The sequence below is a fragment of the Bufo gargarizans genome, chromosome 5 (assembly GCF_014858855.1).
Source record: "Bufo gargarizans isolate SCDJY-AF-19 chromosome 5, ASM1485885v1, whole genome shotgun sequence".
NCBI classification, from domain to species: domain Eukaryota; kingdom Metazoa; phylum Chordata; class Amphibia; order Anura; family Bufonidae; genus Bufo; species Bufo gargarizans.
In genome coordinates this window covers 256,512,892-256,526,441 of record NC_058084.1, presented here as the reverse complement: position 1 = coordinate 256,526,441, position 13,550 = coordinate 256,512,892, and the positions used below count along the sequence as shown (strand labels likewise).

At 43.6% G+C, this 13,550-nt stretch overlaps 1 long non-coding RNA gene across 1 annotated transcript in view; it reads left to right on the top strand.

Moving 5' to 3' along the window:
- The window catches only part of LOC122937767, a 42,280-nt gene that overhangs the window by 11,180 nt on the left and 17,550 nt on the right, over positions 1-13,550 (top strand). The window contains exon 2 of the long non-coding RNA XR_006389913.1: positions 9,394-9,572. This is a non-coding gene — a long non-coding RNA (uncharacterized LOC122937767). The remainder of the gene's footprint in view (positions 1-9,393; positions 9,573-13,550) is intronic.

Sequence of the window (13,550 nt, the reverse complement as noted above, 5' to 3'; positions counted from 1 at the left end):
TCTGTACTTCGAGAGATGGGTCCCCCAAATTGGGAGAATATAGGGGAAAGCTTAAAATTTGTTTCACACAACTTTAATCACACTGTTGTACAATTTAATATTTTGCACAAAATATATGTGACACCTTTGTGGTTATATAGGAGAGGACTTAGAGTCTCCTCTGACTGCCCACGCTGTGGCGATTCCGAGGCAGATCATTTACATCTGTTTTGGGACTGCCCAATGGTGAGCAGCTATTGGAGATCGGTCCAAATTAACTTGGCTCGTAAACTTAATATTGCTATCCCTCTGTCCCCCAGGATATGGGTCCTGGGAGATTTATCAGAGATTAATTACCAGCCTATAAAACGCCAACTATTGACTAAAGTAATGTTTTTGGCCAGGCTTCTCATTTCCAGATTATGGTTTTGCTCTTCTGCTCCAGACTGCAACCATTGGTTAAGCTTGGTTGAGAAAGTGAAAAGTTATGAGAGGATTTTGTATAAACAAAGAGGATCCTATCTAAAGTGGGGCAAACTGTGGGCAGACTGGGACAAGCTTAAATAATTAATCTGGGTTATTTTATTTTCTCTTTTTTTTTTTTTTTCTTCTTTCTCCTGCAAGGTGGGGGGGGGGGGGGGCTGGGCGGGGTGGGTTGGGAATGATCCTATTGGCCCGGTTTTTTCTATATGAATCATAAATAGTAAAGGAGGTGAAGTTGCATTTGGGAACTGGAGTATCTCTAGGAATGCTGGGGGATGGCAGGACCTTCCGGCATTAAACAATGGTTAAAAAATTTTAAACAAACCAAAATTTTTAATTGAACCATGACACCGTGCCGGTTACGGGTGGGGACCCGGGGCCCGGGATATTGGGCAGCCCGGCGAATGGGTGTGCCCTAGGACGCGGCTCTCTATGACAGACATGTGGCTCGACTGCAGGCAGTGATATGACACATGTTGTATGGGCACCAAGAGGTGTTCTCTTAGCGGGACAGAGCCGGTTTTAGGTAGTGCTCATGTTTATATCTTCCCTAAATGCCGGTGATCACCGAGTGATACTCGAGTTGAGTCCCTTTATATGCGAGACACTAGTGTGGACATATGTGAGCTACGGTTAAGTCGGGCATTAAACTCTTAATTTAACTACATGGGGATGAGGCAGCAAAATATGCAAGAGGTTCCTTCTCTACTGCGATGGAAGACTGCTGGACCCTCAAATTTGTTTTATGAAATGCTTGCGATCAAAGATCACAGTAGGCCCGCTACGTACGGTCAATGTGAGCACTGGATGAATGGCTACATGATTGTCAATCCTGTCAATTTCCTGCCTATGATCGGGGGAGAGAGCGCGGGGCGCGCGCTCGCTCCCTGGTTGCCGCCCGGGCTGAGGGCCCCTGACCTTTTTCCCCTGTATAGACAATAATATGTCAAGTGGGATGCTCTGTGTGTTTGTTTTGCCTTATTAGGCTGTGGATGACGGACGTATCCCGCCTTTCCCCCAGCAAGTGAGATCTCCATTTGTACTTTTTTTTGTCTCCATAAGCATGGATACTTGCATGAAATTATTCTTAATCATGTTGCAAATCACAAATTTACGGACTGAAGGATTTTATAATATTATAATTGTAATATGGATATGAATTTTTGCATTATAAATTAATAAAACATATTTAAAAAAAAAAAAAAGTTTAGAAATAGGAATGCTCTCCCATTCTTTTCTAATACAGGTGTCACCACCAGACATCTGAGAAGCTCTGACAGATGCCTTTCAGAACCTCCTCCTTGAGCTTCCTTTGTTTTGGTTTTCAGTTCCTCATCTCGTTAGCCTCTCTCAGCTGTCATGCAGTTGGACTGATTGCATCCCTTTAAATTCCTCCCCATAATGCATTAGTGTGCGGTTTATACAACTTCCTGGAGTGTGTGTGCATGCTGATCCTATTTCCCAGTCTTCTACAAGTAAGTGTTGTACATTCATTTGTGATTTTCTGTTTGCTGGATCCCAGGTGACCCTGACTCCCTCCGTGTCTAGTGTAGGGAGCCGGTGGTCATGTCCCCTCACTATTATAGGGTGTTCAGGTGTTATACAGTCGAGGTACAAGGATATGCGATCATCTACCATTGGGATTTTCGCATAGGCTGAGCAGTCAGGGAGAGTGCCAGGTCTGATGCAGGGGTCTCCCTTTTTGTTCCTTAGTTTTGGATCCAGTGAGTCATATATTCATTTGGTGTTGTCTTGTTTCCTGTACACCTTCCGTGACATTATAAACCGCCAAAACCGTCTCAAGCATGGATTCGGTTTCACTTTTGACTGAACGCTTGCAGGGTCTTTCATTGGAGATAGCAGATCTCCGTAAGACTCTTTCTCAGTTTCAAGTGACCGGTTCAGCTTGCGTTCATGGAGTTTGTTCTGAGCCTAAGATCTCGCTCCCGTATACGTTTTCGGAGAGGCTTGCAAACTCCATTTTCGCCTTCTTCCCCATTCCTCTGGTGATGAGGAATGGAGGGTGGGGAACATTATATCGCTGCTCAGGGATAACGCTCAGTCCTGGGCCTTTTCGCTGCCGGTGGGGGCACATCCCCTCCGTTCAGTGGATGAATTCTTTTTAGCCCTGGGTCAGATATATGATGATCCGGATCGTATTGCTTTGGCTGAGTCTAGACTATGTCTGTTATGCCAGGGTAAACAATCCGCAGAGATATACTGCTCAGATGGAGATGGGCAGCTGATACTGGTTGGAATGATGCTGCACTCCGAAGTCAATTTTGCCATGGTCTTTCAGAGGGATTGAAAGATGCATTTGCCTTTCATGAGAGGCCTATCTCCTTGGACTCTGCTATGTCTTAGGCCGTTCTTATTGACAGGCGTCTTAGAGAGAGAGGAGAGATCTCTCCTTCCTGTCATACTCAATCCCAGGACAGTGCAGCGGTCTCATTCTGTGTGCAGGGGTCTCAGTCGCTGTCAGCCCCTTCTGAGGAGGAGCCCATGCAGCTGGGGTTGATTGCCTCTGACAATAGAAGATTCAGCCCACATGGGAATGTTTGTTTTTGTTCTGGAGGTATAAATCATTTGGCAAATGTTTGTCCCTCTAGGAGATTCAAGCAGTTTTTTGGGAGTAATAAAGAAACAAAAAGGAAAAAATCTTTTAAAAATGTTCCATCTGTTACTATTGGCAGGGTTGATGTGGAAATTGAAGGTTTTCCATTTGCTTGTAGTTCCCGTTTTGTCCTGCCTGCCAGGGTGGCGCTAGAGAGTAAGAACATTTTTTGTGAGATTTTTGTAGATAGTGGAGCAGCTGTCAATCTCATTGATAATCAATTTGCGATAACTTATGGTTTCCAGGTATGCACTTTGGGAAAGGATATTCCTGTTTTTGCTATTGATTCCGCTCCACTTTCTCAGAAAACATTAAAGGGCATAGTTCACAATATCCGTTTAATTGTGAGTGATGCTCATGTCGAGGATGTGTCATGTTTCGTCCTTAGCGGATTGCCTACTCCTCTTGTGTTAGGGCTACCCTGGCTCACTAAACATAACCCCACCATTGATTGGCAAGCGAGGCAAATAAATGGTTGGAGTGGCTTTTGCAGAGAGAATTGCCTCACGACATCTGTTTCTGAGGTTTCTACTAAGACTGTACCACCTTTTCTCTCAGAATTTTCTGATGTCTTCTCTGAGAGTGGAGTTCAGGATTTGCCCCCGCACAGGAAGTACGATTGCCCTATTAATCTAATCCCAGGCGCCAAGCTGCCTAAATCTTGTTTATACAATCTCTCCCCACCTGAAAGGGTCGCTATGCGTGCTTATATCTCTGAGAGTCTGAGAAAAGAACACATACGACCCTCGAAGTCACCTGTTGCCGCTGGTTTTTTCTTTGTTAAGAAAAAAGATGGTTCTTTAAGACCTTGTCTGGATTTCAGGGAGCTGAACAGTATCACTATTCGTGACCCTTATCCGCTTCCGCTGATCCCGGACCTGTTTAACCAGATTGTTGGGGCTAAAGTATTTTCCAAATTAGATCTAAGAGGGGCATATAACCTGGTCAGGGTCAGAGAAGGAGACGAATGGAAGACGGCCTTCAATACCCCTGAGGGCCATTTTGAGAATTTGGTTATGCCTTTTGGTTTAATGAATGCCCCAGCCGTTTTTCAGCATTTCGTGAACAGCATTTTTTATCATTTAATGGGAAAATTTGTATTAGTGTATTTGGATGACATTTTGATTTTTTCTCCTGATTTCAAAACTCATAAGGAACACTTACGTCAGGTCTTGCTCATCCTGTGGGAGAAAAAATTATACGCAAAACTGGAAAAATGTGTGTTTGCGGTTCCAGAAATTCCATTTCTGGGGTTTCTTCTCTCCGCTTCTGGTTTTTGCATGGACCCCGAGAAGGTCCGCGCTGTGCTTGAGTGGGAGCTTCCTGAGAATCAGAAGGCGCTGATGCGTTTTTTGGGCTTTGCCAATTATTACATGAAGTTTATTTTGAATTATTCCTCTGTTGTTAAACCACTCACTGATATGACCAGAAAGGGGGTAGATTTTTCTTCCTGGTCAGTAGAGGTGCGTAAGACCTTTTCTAATATCAAGGAGAGTTTTGCTTCCGCTCCCATCTTGGTACAACCTGTTATTTCTCTACTCTTCATACTTGAGGTTGATGCTTCTGAGGTGGGTGTGGGTGCGGTCTTGTCTCAGGGTTCCTCTCCTGCCAAATGGCGACCGTGTGCCTTTTTCTCGAAGAAACTCTCCTCCGCAGAGAGAAATTACGATGTGGGAGATAGGGAGTTGTTGGCCATCAAGTTGGCTTTTGAGGAATGGCGCCATTGGCTAGAAGGAGCCAGACACCCTATTACCGTGTTTACTGACCATAAAAATCTGGCCTACTTGGAGTCAGCCAAGCGTCTGAACCCGAGACAGGCCAGACGGTCTTTGTTCTTTTCAAGGTTTAATTTTGTTGTCACGTTCCGCCCTGGGGTTAAGAATGTGAAGGCAGATGCCCTGTCACATTGTTTTCCGGGAGTTGGGAATTTTGAAGACCCGGGTCCCATTTTGGCTGAAGGTGTGTTGGTCTCTGCTCTTTATCCTGAATTGGAGGCAGAGGTGCAGGTAGCCCAGTCAGAGGCTCCTGATCTTTGTCCTCCTGGGAGGTTGTTTGTGCCTCTCGCTTTAAGACACAAGATTTTTAAGGAACACCATGATACTGTCCTTGCTGGGCACCTGGGGGCAAGAGCCACAGTGGATCTCATTGCTCGGAGATTCTGGTGGCCTGCGCTTCATAAGTCGGTTGAGGGTTTTGTGGCAGCCTGCGAGACTTGCGCTCGTGCCAATGTCCCTCATTCACGGCCATCAGGTTCTCTCCTTCCCTTACCCATTCCTTCCCGTCCTTGGACACATCTGTCCATGGACTTCATAACGGACCTGCCTCGTTCCTCGGGGAAGACTGTGATTCTGGTGGTGGTGGACCGTTTTAGCAAAATGGTGCATTTCATCCCTTTTCCTGGTTTGCCCAATGCTAAGACGCTGGTGCATAGTCTCTGATAGGGGCACGCAGTTTGTTTCTAGATTCTGGAAGGCTTTCTGTTCTCGCTTTGGGGTTTGGTTGTCATTCTCTTCTGCTTTCCACCTGCAGTCGAATGGCCAGACAGAGCGCATCAATCAGAATCTGGAGTCCTCTGATAAGTCACCATTTTTTGGTGAATATGGGTTTCATCCGCAGTTTGGGACAGTCTCGGGAGAGGGGTCTTCTGGTTTACCTGATGAGGACAGATTTTCCTCGTCTTTGTCATCTATTTGGCAAAAGATTCAGGATAATCTAATGAGCGTGAGTGAGAGATATAAGCGTGTGGCAGATAAGAGACGTGTGCCTGGTCCAGACCTGAATGTTGGTGATCTGGTGTGGTGTTCTACCAAGAATATCAAATTGAAGGTTCCCTCCTGGAAGTTGGGTCCTAAGTTTATTGGGCCTTACAAAATCCTGTCTGTCATCAATCCTGTTGCCTACCGTCTTGATCTTCCTCAGACTTGGAAGATCCATAGTGTTTTTCATAAGTCCTTATTAAAACCTTATGTTCAACCCATTGTACCCTCGCCTTTGCCTCCTCCTCCGATTATGGTTGATGGTAATCTTGAATTTCAGGTCTCTAGGATTGTGGATTCTTGTGTTGTCCGCGGTTCTCTCCAGTACCTCGTTCATTGGGAGGGTTATGGTCCTGAGGAGAGGATGTGGGTCCCAGTGACGGACATTAAGGCCACTCGTCTCATCAGGGCTTTCCATAGGTCCCATCCTGAGAAGGTGGGCTCTGAGTGTCCGGAGTCCACTCGTAGAGGGAGGGGTACTGTCACCACCAGACATCTGAGAAGCTCTGACAGATGCCTTTCAGAACCTCCTCCTTGAACTTCCTTTGTTTTGGTTTTCAGTTCCTCATCTCGTTAGCCTCTCTTAGCTGTCATGCAGTTGGACTGATTGCATCCCTTTAAACTCCTCCCCATAATGCATTAGTGTGCGGTTTATACAACTTCCTGGAGTGTGTGTGCATGCTGATCCTATTTCCCAGTCTTATACAAGATAAGTGTTGTACATTCATTTGTGATTTTCTGTTTGCTGGATCCCAGGTGACCCTGACTCCCTCCGTGTCTAGTGTAGGGAGCCGGTGGTCGTGTCCCCTCACTATTATAGGGTGTTCAGGTGTTATACAGTCGAGGTACGAGGATATGCGATCATCTACCATTGGGATTTTCGCATAGGCTGAGCAGTCAGGGAGAGTGCCAGGTCTGATGCAGGGGTCTCCCTTTTTGTTCCTTAGTTTTGGATCCAGTGAGTCATATATTCATTTGGTGTTGTCTTGTTTCCTGTACACCTTCCGTGACAACAGGCCTCTAACTGTTCAATCGTCTTGGGCCTTCTTTGTTGCACCTTCCTCTTTATGATGCGCCAAATGTTTTCTATAGGTGAAAGATCTGGACTGCAGACTGGTAGATTTCAGTACCCGGATCCTTCTCATACGCAGCCATGATGTTGTGATTGATGCAGAATTTGGTCTGGCATTATCTTGTTGAAAAATGCAGGGTCTTCCCTGAAAGAGATGACGTCTGGATGGGAGCATATGTTGTTCTAGAACCTAAATATATTTTTCTGCATTGATGGTGCCTTTCCAGGCATGCAAGCTGACCATGCCACACGCACTCATGCAACCCCATACCATCAGAGATACAGGCTTCTGAACTGAGCGTTGATAACAATTTGGGTTGTCCTTGTCCTCTTTGGTCCGGGTGACATGGCGTCCCAGATTTCCAAAAAGAACTTTGAATCGTGACTCGTCTGACCACAGAACAGTCTTCCATTTTGCCACACTCCATTTTAAATGATCCCTGGCCCAGTGAAAACGCCTGAGCTTGTGGATCTTGCTTAGAAATGGCTTCTTCTTTGCACTGTAGAGTTTCAGATGGCAACGGCGGATGGCACGGTGGATTGTGTTCACTGACAATGGTTTCTGGAAGTATTCCTGAACCCATTCTGTGATTTCCTTTACAGTAGCATTCCTGTTTGTGGTGCAGTGTTGTTTAAGGGCCCGGAGACCACGGGCATCCAATATGGTTTTACGGCCTTGACCCTTACGCACAGAGATTGTTCCAGATTCTCTGAATCTTTGGATGATTTTATGCACAGTTGATGATGATAGATGCAAAGTCTTTGCAATTTTTTGCTAGGTAACACCATTCTGATATTGCTTCACTATTTTTCTGCGCAACATTGTAGGAATTGGTGATCCTCTACCCATCTTGGCTTCTGAGAGACACTGCCACTCTGAGAAGCTCTTTTTATACCCAATCATGTTGCCAATTGACCTAATTAGTGTTAATTGGTCTTCCAGCTCTTCGTTATGCTCAAATTTACTTTTTCCAGCCTATTATTGCTACTTGTCCCAACTTTTTGGGGATTTGATGACACCGTGAATATTTGAATCAACTTATTTTTCCTTTAAAATGATACATTTACTCGGATTAAACGTTTGATCTGTCATCTACGTTCTATTACAAATAAAATATTGACATTTGCCATCTCCACATCATTGCATTCAGTTTTTTTTTCACAATTTGTTTAGTGTCCCAACTTTTTTGGAATCCGGTTTGTAGTTACTTTCATTATACCAGCTTCCACCACAAAAAAATGGCTTAAAAATAGACCATACGGCCAGTATAAACGGATCAGGCAAAACTGTACCAAGCATAAGGATTTTGTCACACAAGCAAAGATATTAGAAAAAAGATTTAACGAAAAACAATACCCCAACTAGTGATGGACGAACATCTGCCGTGGCGTTTCGCGAACGTGATCGCGCAAACACGATCAAATGTTGGCGAACCGTAAGTTTGTGGCGGGTCCCATTCATTTTAATGGCAGGCGAACATGAGAAACCTCCAGGTCATATTTGCAGCCACAAAATACTTAGTAAATGCGCACACATGGACACTGACATACCAGAAGTATTAAGTGATTTTACAGTCTGCAAGCATTTTATTTTCTCGACGAAAATTCGGCAAAGTATTAATCGCAAGATCACATGTGTTCTGAAGGCATGGTGTACAGGAACTAGTTTACACCGACTAGCAAATAGATGGGTAAAATGGTTGGAGCGAAGTTCAACGAGGAAGAACTCCTGGTGACTGTAAGTAATCTTACATTAAAGTAATGTATTTGATTACATTTCACCTGCATGTCTGAACAATCGCTTTATTTGCATAAAGACTGCGATAAAAAATTTTCTTAAGTGCACCAAACTTCAGGTCTCACTAGATATAATTGATTTTTGCACTAAGTATTCCTGTGACATTACACCCACTATGTTAGGTTACCGTGTAGACACGGCGTCATTGGTTGCTAATGCTAACTCGCTATGACGCCGTGCACTTCTTGCCGCCACCACTGTACAGTAATACACTTGTATAGATCATACAAGTGTATCACAGTAAAGCGGTGGTGGCCTGGAAGCGCACGTCGTCATAGCAACCAATGATGCCGTACGCTTGTCCACTCTGCAGGACGGGTCTGTACGGTCTATAGTCTATAAAACAGGACCGTGTGCATGCGGCCTTACTGTTACGGTTAGAAGATGGGATTGTATTACAACTGTATGTGGGTGGGGTCTGAGCTATCAGATACTGTCCAGCTAAGCAGAGATGTACCTGTCTATTGAAGTGACATTACGGTATGGGGTGTACAGCTGGTTTGTCTCCCCGGGATGCACCCTGGGTAACTCTAAATGAACCATCAAATACTGGCAGTGCATGTGGCCTAAATCTAATATTTCCACCTCAAAGCATTCAATACTATTTCAGTTTACTTGACTACATTCTTTTCCATACTATCATTTTTAAAAATGAGGATTATAATTATATGCTTGCATTTTTCTCTTGCAGCGGATGTTGGTTCGGGACTACGACAGCCAAGAAACAGAAGATCGTGTGGCAGTTGGCCTATGAAATGTGGAGGGAAATGGGTCGCAAACACCGCCATCTGGCCATTATAAAGAAATGGTCAGACATGAAGCGAAGACAGCCACGTTTCATTAAAAGTATCCGGAATGAAAAATGCCCAGGTACATACGTGAATAACTTTTGTATTTTTTGCCAACACTCTGTAATGTATACTGTGCTAAGCAAAAGTATTCACCCCCCTTGACTTTGTTCTTTTTTTTTTTTTGCCTCACCCCCTGGAATTAACATGGATTGTTTGAGGATTACCATCAGGTAATTTGTAGTTGCCCACAACTTTGACCTTCTTTTAAATTGGTTAATTGCAAAGCAAACAACTAATAGGACAAAATAATAGAAAAGGTCAATGTGCATAACTATTCACTCCCCTAAAGTCAATACTTTGTAGAGCCACCTTTTGCGGCAATCAGAGCTCCAAGTCGCTTTGGATAAGTCTCTATGAGCAGTTGCCACATCTTACCACAGGCGTTTTTGCCCATTCCTCCTTGCAATACTGATTCTGCTCCTTCAGATGGTTTGAGCTTGTGAACAGCAATCTTTAAGTCTAACCACAGATTTTCTATTGGATTGAGATCTGGGCTTTGACTAGGCCATTCTACCACATTTATATGTTTCCCTTTAAACCACTCAAGCGTTGCTTCAGCAGTGTGTTTGGGGTCATTGTCCTGCTGTAAGCTGAACCTCCGTTCTAGCCTCAAATCACACACAGAGTGGGACTGGTTTTGCTCAATAATATCCCTGTTCATCTTTCCCTCAACTCTGACCAGTTTACCAGTCCCGGCTGCTGAAAAACATCCCCTCCCCACAGCATGATGCTGCCAGATGCTGCAAGGTTTCATTGTGGAAATGATGTTCTTTGGGTGATGTGATGTGTTGTTGGCTTTGTGCCAGACAAGTGACGGACTGAACCATCACTGTGTCTGCAGTAGAAGCCTGAGGCCTAGCCTTCTTACTACAGGCTTTGGACACAGGACTATGGAGACCCCCACTCCGACCTATTTGATTGAGAGAGAACTATAAACATAGAATTTTTGGTGGAGTTTATAGGCCAGGTTTTTCGTATTCCCCATTAACCCCTTAAGGACATAGGGCATACAGGTATGCCCTTGTGCCCTGGTACTTAAGGACACAGGGTGTACATGTACGCCCTGTGTTTTTCCGATCACTGCCGTGCGGCTGGCAGTGGTCGGAACCCGGTGCCTGCTCAAATCATTGAGCAGGCACCTAGGCTAAATGTGCGGGGGGGGGGGGTCCCGTGACCCCCCCCCCCCATGTCGGCGATCGCGGCAAACCGCAGGTCAATTCAGACCTGCGGTTTGCTGCGATTTCTGCAGTTTCTGATCACCGTGGTCCCTGACCGCGGGGATGAAAAACTTTAGTATTCCTAAAATATATCTGTATCCCTGCACCCCTGAGTGATTTTTGCCTGGTGGGAGGTGCAGGGGTGCAGGAGGCGGGCGGTGCGGCAGGCGGGATCGCGATCCCCGCCCGCCTCCTCTTGAATAATCGTTGGCGTCTAGTGGGTATACCAGGGTGCCAGCACATTGCTGGCACCCTGGTATAAACGGCTGACATCTGTGCTGCGATGTCAGCCGTTTAACCCTTTCCATACCGTGGTCCGTATGGCTGCTGTGCCTTTGCCTGCCCCCCGAATGGAGAGGGAGAGAGCTCCCAGGCAGCCCCCCAAAGCCCCGTCCTTATCCTTCCCCGTCTGCGCAGTTCTGACCACTACTGAGCAGACGGGGAAGGTTCCCATGGCAACAGGACACCTTCTCAGGCTTCCTGCTGTCCATGGTGCTGAACAGATCTGTGCTAAAAGGCATAGATCCGTTCAGACAAAGTGTAAAATACAGTACAGTACAATATATATTGTTCTGTACTGTATTATACAGACATCAGACCCACTGGATCAAAAAGAAAGTGAAAATAAATTAAAAATCTAAAAACACATTTATCACTGATTAAAAATGAAAAAAATAAAATTCCCTACACATGTTTGGTATCGCCGCGTCCATAACGACCTGATCTATAAATTGATCATGTTACTTTACCCAAACGGTGAACGCCATAAAAATAAAAAATAAAAAACTATGATGAAATTGAAATTTTGCCCACCGTATTTCCCAAAAAAGGTAATAAAAGTGATCAAAAAAGTTGTATGTACGCCAAAATTGTAAGAATCAAACCGTCATCTCATCCCGCAAAAATCATACCCTACCCAGGATAATCTCCCCAAAACTGAAAAAACTATGGCTCTTAGACTATGGAAACACTAAAACATGTTTTTTTTTGTTTTAAAAATGAAATCATTGTGTAAAGCTTACATAAATAAAAAAAGTATACATTTTAGGTATTGCCGCGTCCGTATCGACTGGCTCAATAAAAATATCACATGACCTAACCCCTCAGGTGACCACCGTAAAAAATAATAATAAAAAAATGTGTAAAAAAATCAATTTTTTGTCATCTTACGTCACAAAAAGTGTAATAGCGAACGATCAAAAAGTCATATGCACCCCAAAATACTGCCATACCAAAACCGTAATCTCATCCCGCAAAAAATGAGACCCTACTTAAGATAATCGCCTAAGAACTGAAAAAACTATGGCTCTTAGACTGTGGAGACACTAAAACTTTTTTTTTGTTTTAAAAATTAATTCATTGTGTAAAACTTACATAAATAAAAAAAATTGTATACATATTAGGTATCGCCATGTCCGTGACAACCTGCTCTATAAAATTACCACATGATCTAACCTGTCAGATGAATGTTGTAAATAACAAAAAAAAACGGTGCCAAAAAAGCTATTTCTTGTTACCTTGCCACACAAAAAGTGTAATATAGAGCAACCAAAAATCATATGTACACTAAACTAGTACCAACAAAACTGCCACCCTATCCCGTAGTTTCTAAAATGGGGTCACTTTTTTGAAGTTTCTACTCTAGGGGCGCATCAGGGGGGCTTCAAATGGGACATGGTGTAAAAAAAACTTGTCCAGCAAAATCTGCCTTCCAAAAACCGTATGGCATTCCTTTCCTTCTGCGCCCTGTCGTGTGCCCGTACAGCAGTTTATGACTACATCTGGGGTGTTTCTGTAAACTACAGAATAAGGGCCATAAATAATGAGTTTTGTTTGGCTGTTAACCCTTGCAATTTAACTGGAAAAAAAAATATTAAAATGTAAAATCTGCCAAAAAAGTGAAATTTTTAAATTGTATCTCTATTTTCCATTAAATCTTGTGCAACACCTAAAGGGTTAACAAAGTTTGTAAAATCAGTTTTGAATACCTTGAGGGGTGTAGTTTCTTAGATGGGGTCACTTTTATGGAGTTTCTACTCTAGGGTTGCATCAGGGGGGCTTCAAATGGGACATGGTGTCAAAAAACCAGTCCAGCAAAACCTGCCTTCCAAAAACCATATGGTGCACCTTTTACTCTACGCCCCGCTGTGTGGCCGTACAGTAGTTTACGGCCACATATGGGGTGTTTCTGTAAACGACAGAGTCAGGGCAATAAAGATACAGTCTTGTTTGGCTGTTAACCCTTGCTTTGTTAGTGGAAAAAATGGGTTAAAATGGAAAATTAGGCAAAAAAATGAAATTCTCAAATTTCATCCCCATTTGCCAATAACTCTTGTGCAACACCTAAAGGGTTAACGAAGTTTGTAAAATCAGTTTTGAATACCTTGAGGGGTTTAGTTTATAGAATGGGGTCATTTTTAGGTGGTTTCTATTATGTAAGCCTCGCAAAGTGACTTCAGAGCTGTAGTGGTCCCTGAAGTGGAAACATGAAGTAGACATATGGGGAATGTAAAGTCATCACAATTTTTAGGGGTATTACTATGTATTACAGAAGTAGAGAAACTGAAACATAGAAATTTGCAAATTTTTTATTTTTTTTTTAAATTAGGTATTTTTGGGTGCGAAAAAAATAATTGTTTCGACTTCATTTTACCAGTGTCATGAAGTACAATATGTGACGAAAAAAACAATCTCAGAACAACCTGGATAAGTCAAAGCGTTTTAAAGTTATCAGCACTTAAAGTGACACTGGTCAGATTTGCAAAAAATGGCCTGTTCCT